The following is an 18,534-nucleotide window of genomic DNA, read 5'->3' as shown; positions in this document are numbered from 1 at the left end:
CCAAGTCTCACTTGACTTTTGAGTTTGTTTGGTATCTGAATCTGAGTCCCTAAAGGGGCTGTGACAAAGCACAGCGTTAGTTGGTGTTGCCAGTGAGCTTCGTCATCTTCTGAGTGTCTGTTTGTCTGTGCCATCACCTGAGTAAAGTTCCTTGCATGATGTAATAGGAGTGGCAAATATTCTGGGTCTGGCTACTAGTGCTAATGCATGCTCCTGAAGTTTTGGCTGAGCAACAACAAGGATTCAGACAGATGGTTTTGCTTGTAGCTGACTGGTTTTAATCTGTAAGGGCTCTGTTTTATTTTCTTCCTGCAGCAAAGAAGATAGTCTTCAGCATACAGCCTGTGTTTCAGTTGTAATTTTTCCCAGGTTCAGTTTCCAGGACCTACTGCATACACCTGTATATCCAATATCTCTTGTATGTTGTGCTGTCGGTATCAGCAGGCTGTCCCTTAGGTTTCCAAGGCAGCCTTATCCAACTTCAGGAATGCTACAGGAGCCTTCTTAGTAGCTATTAGGTGCCATGGATGACTGGGTTTAAGTCGCAGAGACTGTTACGCTACTTAAATGTTTCATGTAGGAGGAAGGTATACTTAGTAGAGTCAAACCGAATGGAGAGTGGGAGGAAATTGAATCAGAAGTTCTAAACGTGCAGTGAGAAGGAAACTTTAAACATTTTTCTTTCTCTTTTGCAGAAACATATATAATTCTGTAATAGCGTGTGATGTGATGTGTGAATGAGTGTGGATGTCTCAGTTTCAGATTGTGTCTCCATAAGGTGCTACAGATTTTTTTCTGTTTGCTTGTTTGCTCTGGACATTTCATTCAGTTCTTCTGCTGAGCTGGTAAATAGTGATCTGTGTATTATTTTCCAGATCATGATAAAATAGCTTATCCTCGATCACTGGGCACTGCTTGATGGAGGTGTTAGCCCCCACTGATTTGAGATTTACCACCTCTTGAGATTAGGAAGATCTTGAAAAGGAAGAAAGAATGTGGTATGAATACTAATACACTTGTGATAGCTTTGGGGTGATACAGAAGAGTCATTGGCATGAACTAGATCTAGGGGCCTCCCCTATGTCAGAGCCAGAGTGCACCAACAGGCTCTGCAACCTTTCCCTCCCCTCCCCATAAAGGGCTTCGGCTGCCTGTGCCCATGGCCAGCTCTGATAGGCACAGCTCTTATCTGGGGTTCAGCTGCTGTCACAGAAGCTGTGTGAGAGCTGTGTGAAGCCTTGTCAGGGTCTCGCCCCTGGAGATACCTGGGAGAGTGCTTGGGGGAGCTACTTTTAAACTCAGGCCCTTTGTCCTGAGCTATGTTGGAGACATACCTGGTCCCTGACCCAGTGACTTGAATTCATGGCTTGACGTGAGACATGCCTTGCCTTTGTGGACTTGTCTGGCAACCACTGGGCTGAGGCTGACCCTGGTTAGAGTCACTGCACCTGCTCTGCTTCCTTGCTCATGTACTGCGGGCCTATTGGTGAGGGCACTGCCCCGCCTGCTCTGGTGTCACCCTCAGCCCCTTGCAGAGAATCCTTCTCTTGCTGCTCTGACACCCTGCATCTGGCAAAGCTATGAGTGAGATATGCAGGGCATCCCTAGCTTGTACTTGTAAAACCTTTGCAACGTCACATACCACAATGCATTTTTGGAATGCATCAGAGAGGTTAAATGCTTGATTTGGAATATTAATCACCTCCTTTCTATAAAGCCAAGTTCTCTTGGTACTATCAATTTAGCTCTTCAAGGTTCAAGGGTAAGGAAAAGCCTACATAATAGATGTGGGAAGACTTTTAAAAGACAAGATAGGCTTTTCATACATAATATCATAACTTCAAGGTCCACTAGCTAGCACTAGTAACACATGATTTATTCCAAAATAGTTCCATGTGCTAATGTATTTTGAGAGGTCATTTGTGCCTTTTGTGGGATTGTTTAAATATATTAGATTTATGGAAAGTTAATTAACAGCAGTCCCAGCCTCAATCAATTAATGAACTACAGAGTGCATTTATACAGATCCAAACCATACAATAGGTACGGTGTCTCATGTCACTCTGGAAATGTATCATAGGGTTCTGCACCACTCAGAGTGTTTTCAAATAGGATGTCTTTATAGTTTTTATTTCCAGTCTAATCAATGGCGCTGACAACATTTCAGAGATCTTGCAGTTCATCTGAGAGAAGCCTTTACCACATTTCCAGCAAGCAATGGGAATTACTCTGGTCATATTCCATGTGTGCTGGGCTGAGCTTATTTTACCGCAGCCTTTACGAAAGTGTTTTCCAGCTGCTCCTTTATTATCTGACCAAAGAGACTGAAAACAGAGGCTGGAATAAAAAACTCTCACAGGCCACTGGAGGACATATGGGGAGGCTGTATGAGGAGGGATTTTCTGGCTGAGATTCTTGCTTCCAAAGCCCTCGTCACATTCTGCATTCCACCTAATCCCCAAGATTCAGATGCTAGCACCACTGGGGCAATCTGTGGGTCGTTTTCCCATCAGTAAACTGAGCAGCTTGCTGGGTGCAGATGACTGACTCCTCATTGCCCGGAGATTCTCTTGACTGCAAAGAGTTCCCAACACCCTGACTGAATGCACTTTGCTTACAGTAACAGGTCCTGACTTCTAAGATAAAGCCAGTAAGGAAGGAAGAGTACACCAACCAAAGTGACCCTTAACTTCTCAACATGTAAGTATCCTAAACTGTGGGAAAAACTCATCCATGTTTCTTGAAGTCTCTACAATCCCTTCTTTGTGTCCTCTTTCAGGGTTGAACAGACAGGAACTAAATGAGACAGCAATCAGCCTGTATACTTAATTGGTGCAGTTTCCCTTGAGTGGCCTGTTGCTTTTAGGCATAGATGTAATCTGTTGTGTATGACATCCATATTATAGATATTAGAAATAAAGGGGGTAAAAAGGTCTCCTGTTTCTGTACGCTATCTATCTCATCCATTCCCCCTTTGTCATTGAGGGATTGTCCTCTATGGTCAAAACAGGACTGGGAAAAAGTACTGATAGTATCTCAAAGGCACAGTCTAATAAAACTTGCTAAAATAACTACTTGGGGAAAAGCAGAGGATCTCCTCTGTTTCTGTAGCCCCTCCATGCCGCAGAAGCTGGGTGAGTTGTTCTGGGTGAGTGCAATTAGAAGGTCCATGCTTGTGTCTACAAGGAGGGTGTAAATACCAAGATTGTGAGCTTGGAAGTAGTTTTAAATTCCCTACAGAAGCAAATCGAGAAGCAGTGAGAAGCACATCACTGAAGAAGAAAGTTTATTATGTAGTGAGTATTGCACTTGTGTAATCATAGAATCATAGAATGTGTTGTGTTGGAAGGGACCTTTAAAGGTCATCTAGTCCAACCCCCCTGCGGTAAGTAGGGAATATTGCCAATAATATTGCCAACAAAGCCATAGCAAGACATCCAGGCACTTGGGATACTTCCCACTTCACCAAACCCACTTGTCTTACTGTATCTCCACTGCTACACACCCTCAGCTGTTCCCCTGGGCACCAGAAGTCAGCAGAGCATGAACGTGTGTGTTCCCTACTTGGTGCTTCCTTGCCCTGGCCTTGTTATATAGGCCTGCAAATCAAAGGCCTTTGGGATTTCCTTGCTTTTTCCCTGTTCGTCTTGAAAAGGTGGCAATCACTGAAACTTGTCCAATGGCTGCAGTAGGTACACAGCTATATTCTAACAGGTTTTCTGACAATCTCCCTCTTAGCCATTGGGACCACTTAACAGTGGGGGCATCTATCTGTGGGCCACTATTCCATACATCTTAAGAGAGAACTTGTATCATCAAAATTATTTTACTGTGCCATGCTCTGGTCCCCATCTACAGGACACTAACACCAGGCTTTGTCATCTTCAAGTCTAGTGATCTGGGATCAAAGCAGCTCAGATTCATCCTGCTCCTGCAAATTAGCTCCACTCGGCCAATGCTCAGCAGAGTCTAGTTCATTCAGTCGAACTACATTTTGACATGGGGAGTAGCACAGGAGCTCCTGACTTAAATGTAACCATACTCTAATATAGTCTACATATCCACCTATTACTATCAGCAATCCCTGATCCTACTACATGGTGTAAATTGCTCCACTACTTTTCTTATCTAGTTCCTTTGCTCCTAGCCACATGTCAAAAAGATGGCTTCTTAAACTCTGATCCCACTTCTCATTTATGCCGTTTCTGTTTCAGGGAGTAACCTGCATTGTCATAAGAAGCTGTTGAAAACTCAAGGGGAAGCTTAATCAAAACTTTCATTTAGAAACCAGTAAAACGTGAGTGATAGTTTTGCTTCCGCTGGATGAGGAAGAGTTAACAATTTCAAGACAGTAAAACATTGATTCTAAATGGGGCTGCAGCCATTTCAGATTGAATGTTCTTTCTTGATCGGTATTTGGATGGGAGACTTCTAAGTAGCAATTTGGAAGGTAAGTGTTAACCAGTGGTTAATACTTTATTAGAGTGCTAGAGGGCACTGTACTGTTGAAGGTACTGTTTATGGATCAAATATAATAGCTAGGAGCTAGACAGTTTAATGGTTTAAGATTCCTTTTCACTTTTTGTTAGAGAGACATGTTAATCCTGACAGTGTTGTAACTCATAACGATTGCACTCTTCCTGTCTCAGACATGCTGTGTTTAATTCTTTGTTGTCCTGACCCTGTGGACTCCTTTCTTCTGAAGATGTGCAAGAAAATGTAAACTGCTGCCATTCTGGATCGAAAAACATTCTGCATGCAGTTTGCACTAGCACAAATGCCTACACGTTGTTCAGGCAACATAAAGTCTGTAATGTCTGGAAGGCCATTAGCATTTGCTTGTGTAAGTACAACTGTGGTCAGCAGTGCTCCATAAAAATGGTCTCCTATCCAATTAGATCAGCTTTACAGTTGATAGATAAGGATGAAATGTACTTCTAATTGCTGTCAGTTTAGATAAACAGAACTTAAACCCCTTTTTACAGAATGCCACCAGTTGTCTTTAACACTATCACAAAGCTGGTGTCCATCTTTGTGACTTTAAACAGTTCTCACCTTGTGCACTTCAGTGTTACATGTTTCTCCAGGGAAAATCGCTTGTTTCGTCTCTGCTGCTGGACTTTTAAGTTGAAAACAAAAAATAGTGTCACTATCTGAAAAATTCATACCTTGTCGACAAAGTTCTTTTTGTATGTTTTGTTCACACTGGTTTTTTTTTCAGAAAATGTTTCATAAACAAAACATTCAAATGTTTGTCTAAAATATTACGATAGTTTTGGTTTTGGATCAGAATTCAATTTCAAAGTCAAACATGAATTTTCACGTTTGAAAATTTGTCTTGGTTTTTTATTCTCGCTTCCATTTTTTCTTACTAGGAAGGGAAAAAAAGGAAGACGGGATTTTTACCTCCTTTTTGAAAATTTTTGTAATTATTAAATTTCCTGCAAGTATTTCTTTTCTTCTTAAAGTTTTGCAACCCCATGTTTTCACTTGGGAATGTCTCTTAAAGTAACTTGACTAGTTCTCTTTTTGAACTGCAATCAGTGTTTATAATATAAGTTCTTCCTGTATATACAAAACGTGAGGAAAATGAAGTTAATGCTCTTTCTGGCTGATTCCATTACCCGAAATATCAGTCCCAGACTGTGATATCATGACAGCAAACAAGTCCTGAATGATGAACAGTCTGTGTTTTTACATGGCCCCAATTAGAAATCCACATGGTTAACAGATCCGTGAAATCTTCTGTCCAGAAGATAGGTTGCAATGGGAGAAAGTGCCCTGGGAAAGAGCTTTCTGGCAGCAAATAGGTTGTGGATTTGGACTCAGGTCACTTATGCAGTGAAGGGACCGCATGCAACTGATGACCAAGGAGACTCAAAACTGTGCGGGTAGACACCGACAGAGCAGATGCTGCTATAAAAATAATAGTGAATTTTATTGCAATTTTCTTTTTTCTTCTCCAATTGTGGGAATTATCTCTGAAGAAAGAAGATCACACTGGACACCTGAGCTCCCTTCGGTGGCCTTTCCTATCCTGCAGAACATGGCCTCTTTCTCCATCTTGCATAGCTGTGCCTGCAAATCCCATCTTGCATGTTCCCAGGCGCCTGTTTCCAGTGCAATTTCTGCTTGGCAGTGAACTGCTATTTTTCCTGCTTCCCCTCCCATCCCCCAGCTCATGTTCTGAGCAGCTGTGAGGTGGGCCGATCCCTTCTGTAAAAAAAATCTAGCCGTTGGCCTGTCCTAGGAAGAGAATTAGCTATCCATGCTGCTCTGCATCCCGTGCTTCTTTCATCTTCCTTCCTTGTCCCTTCTCATCTCAGCTTCCCTTTTTACTCCCCTGCTGATACCTTATAAACTATAGTTCTCTCTCATTTTAATCTCTCCTCCCCCCCACCAGTTTAATGGATTGAAGACGTCAGAATCATGTCGCAAATTATTCCAAGTCCTAAGAATTCTTTCTAGAAGTGGCTGGGAATTTTTGACATATTGGGGTTTTCTGGGGAGATATTTTTATGACTGTGCTGGGTTTAATTAAATTTCAGCTCATATCAGGAAAGCGAGAAAGACTCCAGTACTGTCTGACAGTCACCTGGAAGGTAGAAAAAGAACTTGAAGCTTGATTTACAACATTTCAGGAAGTTTCTTCCAGGTTGTATGCACCTCCCTCTCCAAAATACGGGAAATTTCAAAGATGTCCACATACTAGAAAATGTTTTCCTTACTAGCTGTTGCACATCTGTGATTAGTTTATAAGGGTTTAATTTTGTTTAATTTTGATCTTTAGCTCCTTATCCTACAGTATGCTGAAGTATCTGAGTTGTTTGGGTTTTTTTTTGTTTTGTGACACTGCCAGTGGCTAGAATCTTTATGCACAAAATCTTCCTTGCAGAAGATCTCATTAGTCTGTATAGCAGTGGGTGGCACAGTCTTCCATGCTACAAGATCTTGCAAAGCTGCAAAACCGCTGGACGAAGACAACGACGTTTGCTGCTCATAAGAAAGCCTCGGGTGATGGCGACTGCAAATGCTCCTCATTAACTGATACGTGCTCCTGCTTTTCTGACATAGTCCTACCCTTACAGCACACTTGCATGCTCCTGGGTGCTGTTTCTGGTCTACGCTTTACCCTTTTTTCAAAATGTAGATTAAGCATGGGATGGTGGCCAGCACACAGGGAAGCAGCGTAATGGCTGAAAGCGGGAAATAGCCAATTAAAGGATCAAAGTCAGGGAAATTAAGCCTTGAGAGGAAAGGGCACAAATAGGGTGGGGCTTGGAAGAGCACAGTAATAGCAGCCCCCAGGGGAGACACCAGAGTAGGAAATGGGACTAGAATCAAAGAAGCAGAGGGAAAAACACAACTGCTATCCCTTGCAGGGATTGACTAAGAAAGGAGAGAAGCAGCACAGGAGGAGAAAAAGGGAAAAACTGTGTACTATATACGCTGGTTTTGAAAGCTCTTTAGCTCCTGCACTCTCAGTGGGGCCCACCTGTAAGTAGTGCTGTGCAAGTAGACCTTCCAGTATGGCTCGGTAGCTGAGTTAGCCACCAGTGAGGGCTCCCACTTTGCTTCTCAGCAGCCTCCTGGTACCAATGTGCTGCCTTTCTCTCTCCCTTCTTGCTGCCAGTGCCCGGGTCCCTCCTTCCCCTGCTTTCTCAAAAGCCTCTATCATCTGACCTCTGCTTTTGAAGTAACGCTTACTAATATGCCCCTGCTTTTGACAAGCTAGATCTTTGTTTTTAATGCCTTGACTGTACGTAGTTTGCGACCCTGTTTAACTAAACTAGGTATTTTTAACTTGCTGCAGCATGGCAGTGAGAATGTTCATACTTTGGAGTAGGGGGAGCCTGCGCTTACTCTGCTGAAATCAACGTGAGCTGACTTGAACAGCACTGATATAGGACACTCCAAAGATTAAATAAGAGTGTCCTTCCTGACTGGGCTTTACTGAGCCTTTTTTTTTTTTTTTTCAGTCTATGCACAATATGAGCTCATTCCTAAAAGTTGCCCAAGAGACACTTTTGTTGTAAAAGGTTTTTCATGGAAAATTAGATGTTTACAAACCAAGGAAAATACTGAAATGTTTGTTTGGGTTGATTTTTTTCCCCTGAATCATTTTAAATGGCAATATGCAAAGCAAAGTAATTTTTCTTGTATGTCACACTGTTTCATTAAGGCACTAACAGAAGACACTTGATCTAGAAATTAAGATAAGTTGCTTCAATCAGTACTAAGTAGCAGGTGCCCTTAGTGATTAAATGTAATAGAGTATTTCCATTATTCTATTAAGCTTTATGTCAGCAGTTGTCATAGTTCCTCTCATATCCTGAAATACTGTGAACACATACTCAGAACAGCATTCCAGAATCTTGGAATGAATGCTTTCTGAAAGTGAGGAATATAAGGATTTTCACTTCATAGAAAATTTATAGAAGTTGTGTTTGGTCTCTAGCAGATTAAAAGCCAGGGACTGAAATATTTTCTTTTCCTATGAAGGATGAAGTATTAGGTCTGATAGTACAAAGCATTGCTGACACAATATAGGTGCTATTCTACTTCTTTATTTACTATATTATTTGTGAAGAACACAAAGGCCCCCTTCTGCTGAGTAGCGTGCTCTTTCCCTGCCCCTTGGTGCTTCTCACATGTATTGAGGGTGCTGGGGAAAAAACCTGACACCCTAAACCCATTACACAGCAAGCTAATTTATTACAGCAGCAGATACAGAAAGAGAAAAACACTGGAAAAAATACTTGAATGATGATTAGGTCAGTACCCTGAGCTTTTAGTTGCCATTTAAATTTAAATATGCACTGCTACATGAGGTAAATAGGCCAAATGAGTCCACCGAGAGCCTTGGTAACACGCAGTCTGAGACACTCATAGCAACATACCTTGCAAATGACTATGGCCTGGCTTCTTGCGGTCAGCTACTGGGAGTGACTAGCCTATATCACACACGCCTGCATAAAGCACTTGTGTGGAACAAAATGAAGCTGTAAAAGCTGATAAAACTGTAAACAATACCTTGAGGTGGGTTATTGAGGCAACAGCAAGGGGGCTCATGCTTGGTGCATTGAGCGCTCTCAGTCCTCTCATTCATGTCACGTCTGCATTTAGGTTTGACAATATCTTTTCTGGGTGTATATTACATTACAGAACTTGACAACTGTAGAATTCCAAGTCTGACAATCTTGTAAGTTAATAATGGACTTTTTTCTCAAAGTAACCAGGAGGGAGGCATAGACAATGACTTATCTACTTAATTGAAATCTGAGGAGTTAAGTTCTGTTTTCATTTCTGTCAGCACAATCCCAGGGAAGTCAATCATATGGAACCAAGTGTGCAATTTAATCCTAAATTGTTTGTTATAGTCAAGATGCCTGTTTCCACACTGGGTGGGATTCTACCCATCCAAACTGAAATAATTTAATTTCTTTCTCAGTCAAGCTTTCACTGACTTTAACAAACCCACATATTTTTCCTGACAACTGGTGCAAGACGGGTGAGGTAGCACTTGTGTAGGAAAGAGTGGTGGGGTATGTACCCTCTCCTACAGCCTCACCTTTAGCAAAGTGGGAGAGAATCGGGGAGGGGTTGTGATAAGACATGGAACTCCTTTTGTTTCATCTACTACCAAAATAGTAATGTGATTCTGTTAATTTAGATAAATATCTAAGGGCCTGGTTCTACTTTGGCTTACATCAACTGTTTGTTATACCAATGTGTAATACAAATGTTGCCAATTCTGAGATAACAGCTCTAATTCAGTGTCCTTTCTGGCTGCGTTACTGCTCTGAGAGACATGTTCTTTGCCCAGAAACTTTAGCAAAAGAAAACCACAGGCTGCGGTCAGGAAAAATGGCATTCTTTGAAAAGGTTTCTCAAATCTTCAGCTAGGCTCTTGCTGACTGAGATCGAATAGATATAGTGATGGGATCTTGGCTGCTGTTCCACACATTCAAAACAAAAAGGCAAATTCGGTGGTGATCTGATGGCAGGAGTAAGCCCAGCTCCTTCGATACTGCCTGGTCCCATCCAAGGATGCTGGCGCACGTGCTGTCAGGCAAGGCCTGACTTGCCTGCAGTACTGAGGGGTCCTCAGGATACATTCTGTGTGCATCAAGCATCAGCACTCATCCGCGGCACTGATTTTTGATTTCTGCAGTTTGTGGTGGAAAAAAATCCATAAGCAAACGAAAGGTATTCCAGGCCTTCCTGAACCTGAGGGAAGCCTCATGGATACATAAGCGTCTCAGGCCACAAAGCAGGGAAAGAAACTTAAGCCAGGTTTCCTATATTCTCAGGAGGTAGCTTTCCTGGTGGGCCATTTAGGAGGAAGACAGTACTATAGAAAGTCTAGTCTCAAAATACAGGTAATGAAGACCATATTTTTTGGAAAAAGTCATAGACCAACTGAGGTCAAAAGGGACCTCTGGAAGTCATCCAGTCCATCCTCCCCAATGAAAGCATGGTGAACTTTGATTGGGTTACTCAGGGCTTTGTATCCACTCAAGTTTTGAGTATCTCTGAGAATGGAGATTCCTCCATTTCTTGGGGAACCTATTCCAGTGTTTAACTCCCCCATTATGAATATTTTTCCCCTGATATTTAGCCAGAATTTTTTGTGTTGCAACTTCTGTCCATTGCCTCTCAGGCTGTCACTGTGTACCTCTGAGGGAAGTCTAGCTCCATTTCCACTAAGGATTCCTGTTCTGTAGTCAAAGACAGCAATAATATCTCCCCCTAACCTCCTTCTATTACGGTGAAGAAGTCCAGCTCTCTCAGCCTTTCCTTGGTTGTCAAGTGCTCTGACTCTTCTCTTAAGTAAGACTTAAGTCTTTGTTGGACTTGCTGCAATATGTCAGTGTCCCTCTTGTGCTGGGGTCCCAAAACTGACACAGTACTCTAAGCGTAGTCTCACCAGTGCCAAATGGAGGAGAATAATCACCCCTGACTAGCTGGCTCCACTCTTGCTAATAAAGCTCAGTACACGGTTGGCTGCCTTTGATGCAAAGGTACATTGCTGGCTCATGTTAGATTTGTCTTCCATTAGAGTCCCCAGGCCCTTTTCTGCAAAGTTGCTTTCTATCCAGCTGGTGCCCACTGAATGAAAGAATTCCCTGGCTGTGGTCAGGACAAATGGCATTGACGGAAATATAGATCCTCAAACTGCTGCTCTTGCATGGGATTATCCTGTAGCAACTGCAGGACTTTGAATTTGTTTTTCTTCAAACTCCATCAGGTCCCTCTCAACCCATTTTTCCAGCCTGTCAATGTCCCTTTGAATAACAGCCCTGTCCTCTAGCATCCAAATTTGGTACCATCCACAAACTTGCTGAGGTGCACTCTGTCCCAAAATCCAGTTTATTAACATAGAAAACACTTGACATTAAAAAGTATTGTCCCCAGTATTGATCCCTAGGGACCACTAGTCATGAGGCACAATGCTTTGAGCCTGGAGGTTCCTCCTATTTTCCACTTACTTCATAATTCACCTATTCAAATCAAATCTCACCAGTTTGACTATGAGGATACTACGGAAGACTGTGTCAAAAACATTTCTGTACTCAAGGTAAAACAATGTTCACCACTGCCCTCTCATCCACAAGCAGAGCATACAATTTGCTAAAAACCAGTCACTTTATGATCAAATCCAGACACCAGTCCTTAGGGAGAGGCAGTGCAGAGCAAGTTCTCGGTGTTCCCTGGCTTCTGCCTTCCCTCCAGAGGTCTTCCATGTATGAGAGCAGTTCCAGCACATAACTTCATTCTTCCAGGCCCCAAAGCTATATACTAGTTTCCCATGCAGAGCTCAGCTTCCACATGCTTTCCTTCTCATGTTAATAAGAAAGGAAAGACGCCAAGTACTTGGGAAAGCGTGTCCCAAACCACAGTCACACGTAGGAAATCTCCTTTTGGCTTCACTTGATAGTGTTTTGTTTCCATCCAGTCTCTGCACATAATCTGAAGATGATAACGTCCTTCTGTGGGGAAAGCATAAATGCTCTATGTCAACCTGATAATCCCAGTTTATCTTGCACACAGTACTAGAGATGTTTATTCCTCTAGCTCTCTCCTAGCATCCTGGTAAGTCTCTCTCCTGTTTGTTTCTAATGTACTAGTCAGTGTGATCTTTAGAAAATACATTCAATTATTATTATTACCAAGCTGTCTGGAGATGCTCATGAAGTTTATGATGATGATGCTATAGGAGGTGGTATCCAAACGTACTTTACTCAGACATTTTTTAGCTAAATAAGACAAAGGCAAGGCAAGGGGAAAACAGAGAGTAGTGAAGCAACTTGCACAGTATTGTTCAAATCAGGAGCAGAAGCAGGATCCAGGGATTTAAAATCTATTTGATCACCTGCTAGACCACAGGTTCTGCAAATATGCTGTTGTTGTTGTCCACATGCCTAGTCCATGCTAGTCTAGGCCATAAAATACCTTTTATATTTCTTTAATTCCTTGTTCTTTGTCAGTGCCCCAAAGTTTCCCAGCTCTTCCTAACAGCTACCAAACCTAAGGTCACACAATTCACTTCACAGGAACACAGGAGTTGTGTACAGAAATCTTAATCCCTGCTCTTGCAGGCATTTCTAGAACCCAGGTCCTATGCATACCAATCTTTATCTCTGAGTCCTTTTGTTTGTCTCCCTAGACTTTTTGGGTTAAGATTCAATGCTGTGTGTCTCCACGCTATACATACCGTAATTGTCCACTGGTCTCAGGAGAAGCTGATTCTGAAAATGTGTGGAGTATCTGGTCTTTGGCAGGCCAAATCTTCCTCCATTACCTGCAGAAGAATGACTTCTCTTTCCTGGTCCTGCAAGTAGATTTTTCTTCCCCTCCAAAATTTAAATTACTCTATTCTGCCAAAATTTCCCTCAAGGAAAGACAAAAACATTCCTGGGACTGTGTGATTAATCCCAGGAGCTTTTGCTGAAGTGTGCCCTCTAGAGATATCTTTCTATTTCCCCTGCAAAATCACCCTGGACATGGCAATAAGCGCAGCCTGCATTCAGCCGCTGAATTAGTGCCCATGAAACCCTGGGTATGGGGAGCTGGAGTGCTGGTGCTGTATTTTTATTCTCAGTTGTGGGTTTGGATTCTGCAAGACCTGGCGGTGGACCCTGGCTGGAGAAAACACGACTCAAGAACACGCTTCTGCTGCTGCCACAACCTCAAGGGGCAGGAAAACAAAAGCAAGCAGGAGCCCAGGCTGGCCTTGAAATGCTGAGTGGGGATTTTGGAAGGAAAGGAGAGGATGAGGTGATTGGATTGTTTAAACAGCTGCAGTGAATCAGCAGCTCTCTTCGCCTGCCCTTCCCTTACTGCACAGCAGCCCCCTCCATGCCAAGTAAAACAAAGTAATCCCAAAAAGTGCAATCTACCACAGTGCAGCCGAATCACACTGCGGGACAGAACCAGCCCACAAACTAGAGAGAAAGGAAAGCGATACTTTCAGATGAGATACGAAGCTGATGTGATACTGGATTTCTTAACAGGAACTGCAAAGAATATTTGTACCAGCAGCAAAGGAGAACAGAAGAAAAAAATGAGAGTGAAATATAGAAAAGGGAAAGGGCCAAACTTAGCTTTGCTGTAAGCAGAGCCAACTGAGTTTATCACAGTGAAAGTTCCTTTCAGTTACAGCAGGATGAGATGTGCTACTGCTGCCATCTGTAACTTGTGGTTCCTGCTTTAGCTGGTTACCCCGACCAGCTAACAAGCTGCTGTTAGTTAACGTGGCAGCTTCTTTGTCCTGAGTCAGTAGAGCTCTCTGGGAATTTAAAGCCTCTGGAGCCATACTCAAGACACAGCTGAAAAGTTTGGAAGCTTGTAAGAATCATACAGATTAAAGAGGGAGCTTGGGGGCTGCTGCCTTGTGTGGATCAAAGCAGTGTTTTGAGGAGAATCCCAAATATGAGGATCCATAGGAAATCAGAACAAGAAACAGGTGAGTGAACATCGCTAATACTCAGTATACAGGAGCACTCAGCTTATTGCTACAAGGCGTCTAATCTTCACCCTTCCCCCTTCCCAGCCGCTCAGCTCAGCTTTTTGTCTGGCTGCTGCACAATCTGTTAGGCCAGTGCCCACTTAAGGATAGTTATTGCAGGGAGTGCCGTTAGAGTCTTTGTAATTGCTCAGCTGATGGTGTAATGGTCTCTCTGAGGATTCAGCCCAGCAACAGTAATGATACAGCTGGCCTGTCTTGCCTGATGGGATCATTTCCACTTTATTATAACTGTGATTTTCAGCTCAATAATTCCAGAGTATTTTTAGACCCTATGAGATGAAAAAATGTGCTGAATTTGCAATGTTGGCTTTTTTGTTTTGCTTTTGTTCCCTCTTAACTGGTGACTGGGAGAAAAATAAATTTCCAAGCAAAGTCAGGCAGGGATCCCCCAGTTCAGCTTTCTTCCTGCACCCTGTCCAGAAGAGAAGGGAACTCTCAGCAAGCTAGTGAAAGAAGTCAGTATGTTTCTGGGAATGAACTGAGAGCCCAGGCATAAAATAACGTGAAGAGGAATTTCAGCTGAGACCCCCTTCCATTCTGTCATCTTATGGAAAAAATCTCCCACAGAGAGGTGAGGGGTGAACTCGTTCATTTAAAACCAGATCGTAAGAATCACTGACCAGAAAACTGTGGGAAACAACACAGTCCTAATTGTCACCACCAGCAGCCATCCTCTTCAATCTCCAATTGCTAGAATCACCTCAATAGCCCTGTCCTTCCTCCAGGTCATTTGTTTCCCACAAGTCTCAAAAAGAAAAAGCAAACGGTTCCCCCTTGGCAGCTCCCAGAAGATTCCTCCTCCTTCTCCTTAGAGCATGACAGCTCTAACTTGTTTCTCTTGCACCTGTTCGACATGGCATAGAACCATGCCCTGCTACATCTAGCGGAGGGGGATAAAGCTGTGAAAGCTACTTCTCCTTTTTCATGTATAGATCAGTAAGGGTTACCCTGTCAATTGTCATTTCTATGTATGTCTGCTTCATGTTCTGGTATTAAAGCCCGAGGCCTCAGGCATCTATTGGATTTTGTTTAAATGCTTTATTGGATTTTATGAACCTCATATACACCAGACAGATCATAGGAGACATGTCCTGATGATGTCCACAATAACCAATTAAAATCCCAGCCATGTTTTAACTCCATTTTCAATGAACTATGGAGACACAACCCTCTTCTCTATAGGGTGAACAGAGATCTCATTAACTACATTTAATTGAGAGTGGCAGCTAGTGGATTTTATACATTAGGGAGCACTTCTGTAGACATCGCATCTTTCAAATGCATACACTGAAAAATTGTAATGAATCCCATGATCGATATAGAATCATCTTTCTCGTTTCCAGTGTTGCTTCAGTTCCAAGGTTAGTTGAATAGATGAGCTTCAGTTAATAAAATTCACATTTTCTTCACCCTATAATATTTTTTACAAACTGAACCTTATTTTTTATTTTCTCTTTCTTTTGGCATCATCTTTATCAATTGGTCTTTCAAAATAACCTAAAAATGTCTTTTTTCCCCTTGCTTCTTATTGATGATTTCAAAGCTCTCAGGAGCTGCAGACAGTACTCTTTTTAAGTGTATGCTATTGTTTCTATTTGAGAGAAGGAAATTAAGGGAAAGCGCAGTTAGGTGTTTCTCACACCCTGTGGCACACAGGAAGGCAGTGTTTAAGTTGTGATCTGAGCTCTGAAGCCCCAGGACTCGGAGCATAGCACGAAAACGAAACCATCTTTCCTCCATAATTTGTTAGAGATTCCAGGGAAGGTGCGTGAGCTCTTTCACGCTACTGAGTGAGAGAACCCCCCAAGAATGTCATTTGAGGTCAATAATCCACTGAATGCAATGAAAAGGTAGTGGGAAGAGCAGCCGTATGGCATGCATGTTTATAGGCACGGACATACACACACCCACATACTCACATAGATATGCTTTCCCATATCCTACTGTGCCTGAGTCACAGTAATTACTCATGTCACCTTCTATTGAAAATTGTATGAATGGAAAAGCATATGAGAAGATGGTATATTAGAGATTGTTTAAGATGGTGACAGCCTTTCTTTAATGAACTGTGCTACCCCAGTTAATTCTACAAGAGTCAATCATTGTTTCGGTCATTTGGTACATAGTCTTTAGAGAATCATATTCATTATTGTAGGTCAGCTTCACCCTGTGGATTATCTCTTCTTATGGCTGTTAATTCCCTTTTGAGCATGATAGCTTTGTAAAGGTAGTTACATACTTCCTTCAGGACTTTCTAAGCCCCATTTTGATGTATGTTCAGAGCTTTGAAAACATCTGCTTTCTGACTGAAATGCTTCAGGCTTGGTCTGTGTTTGAAGTCTAATTGTTTTGGAAAGTTTGAAGAAATTCTTTTCTTCTGTTCGTGTTTTTTGGGTCAGGAGAAAATGAACGTCTGCTTGAGAGTCTAGCAATAGTAATAACAGTATCCCACTGGGGATGAGCAGGTAGCAGATTCCCCACTAGGAGGGGAAGGACTGGGAGCAGGAGGGCCAAGTTGCCCCTTCTGTCTCTCTTCCTGGGCCTCTGTGTTCTCACTGTGTCTTGCCACCTTGAAGCAGTGACCGGAGGCGCAGCTTGTACTTACGAAGAGCTGGAGGTAGGGTGGCTCCCTGGCAGGAGAGAGGTATGAGGCAGCTGCCAGGCTTTCATGCCATCAGTTCAGTGGCTAATTGTTCGCATAGCTTTGCCTTTCCCAGTGATCTTCCCCTGTGTCCTGTGTTCCTCATGTGGTTTCCATTAAGGTCAGGATGGGGGAAGGGAAGCACGTGAATTATTGCAGTATTTACTCTCACTTATCATGCCAAAGCTTGGAGTGCTCTGTGGTATAGAGGCTGCAAGCAGTGCACAAAGACGGTGTTTGAGTGTTGTTAACTGCACTGATTGAAAGACAGAAATCTCCCGCTCTCATCCCTTCCCAAGACCCTGACCATCTCCTTTTCTTACTGCAAGCTGCACAATACGGAACACAAAGTTGACTCAAAAGTGTGTGACAACTAAATCCTCCATCCAGCTGAAAAGAACACAGCAATTTGAACAAAGTGATAATCCATGGAATATGGCTACCATTTCCAGGTGGGAGAGATTAGGATTACCAGCAGAACCAGCATAAGCTCACATCCACAACAGGGCAAGGGACGGATCTCCCTCTGTCTGTCCTTACTTTGTGTGCGCTCTGTAGCTGGCCTAAGGACCAAACTGCCCACTTGATCTCTTCCCGAGACACGTCTTCTCTGGCAATGGTGAACCTCATAGAGTATCTCAGTTGTCATCTGGCCTCTTCTGTTGCATAAAATTAACAAGGTCTTTCAACACTGCACATGTAAAATTACTTCCAGGTAGTCCAAGTAGGTTTTATTTCCTCTCCTTTTCGTTTTCTTCTTTCTGTGGGTGGGTACTGATTGCCTTTTATGCCAGTGGAATGAGTAACTGGCAAAGCAAGTTGAAGTCTGGCACTATGTGCCTGTGGATTGGTCACTGCCTTTTACTGGAGATGCTACAATTGACGGAGCTGGGAGGATAGTCTTCTCTTAGGATGGGGTCTGATGATCCTTTTCTTATATGTGGCTCCAAAGTGTGCACCTCTCCTGGGGCTTTGAATACTCTTCTGATAAGTAGATTCCAGATTAGAAGTGGCACTGGATATAGATCAGAGACTCAGAGCAGCTTGATACTGATAGATGTTAAGAACACAAAAGCTTGAAAGTGAGACGGTTACAGTCTGACAGCTCCTGGCTGAGTTTCCCTAGACAAGCTCCCTATCCTCCTCATGCTTAGTGTTTCTTTTGATGGATGAAAGGGCAACATTACATATATGGAGTAATTTTCTTTCTGTTACATGGGTAGGTTTCTGTTGGGGGTTCAACAACTTGCATGAAAGAAAAATCTGCCCAGAGTAAAGATGATAACAAGAAGGAACAAGCAGATCAAGTGAAAGCTCTCCCCTTTGACAGAGACACCTGAAGAAGTGGTCCTTAACAGTCTTTGCGTATGTTACAAGCTCCTGTAACACAGGGGTTGTTCCTAAAGAGAAGGCTTTTCGTCTCCCTCCAGCTTCCTCAGGGGATGGCTTACAACGAGACAATTCATAAAGTGGCTTATCCCTGCATAGGCCAAGAAGGAGAGAGAAGGAAAATGAATGAGTGGAAGGCAAAAAAGTTCAACTTCTAGTGTCTGCATGGACTAGAAATGAACCATGAGGCAGGCACAGCTCCAGCAGCAGCCTGCATATTGACTATTTTGTATCATGGACTGCACCTTGTGATGGCAGGAATATCCTGACATTTCCTTTGGAGGCTGAACTGTTATGCAAGTCTTCACACTCTAAAGCTAGGGTGATGCAGCTCTCTTTGTACAAAGATTAACCTAGAAGCTATTCACAAAAGTGGCAGCAAGCCCAGAGCAAATTGGTGCTACGGGTCTGGAGTGTATCTGGGACTGGGCACATCAGTGCTTGTGTGTTGTGCAAGGGTTGTGTGCCAGGG

At 42.8% G+C, this 18,534-nt stretch overlaps 1 protein-coding gene across 1 annotated transcript in view; it reads left to right on the top strand.

Moving 5' to 3' along the window:
* Positions 1–13,458: 13,458 nt before the first annotated feature.
* TSPAN18 (tetraspanin 18) overlaps positions 13,459–18,534 on the top strand; it is a 171,728-nt gene continuing 166,652 nt past the window's right edge. The window contains exon 1 of the mRNA XM_054198498.1: positions 13,459–13,969. The gene's annotated coding sequence lies outside the window, so the exon portion shown is untranslated. The remainder of the gene's footprint in view (positions 13,970–18,534) is intronic.

The sequence above is a fragment of the Rissa tridactyla genome, chromosome 4 (assembly GCF_028500815.1).
Source record: "Rissa tridactyla isolate bRisTri1 chromosome 4, bRisTri1.patW.cur.20221130, whole genome shotgun sequence".
In the NCBI taxonomy this organism is placed as follows: Eukaryota; Metazoa; Chordata; class Aves; order Charadriiformes; family Laridae; genus Rissa; species Rissa tridactyla.
This window is presented reverse-complemented; position numbering and strand designations above follow the sequence as displayed.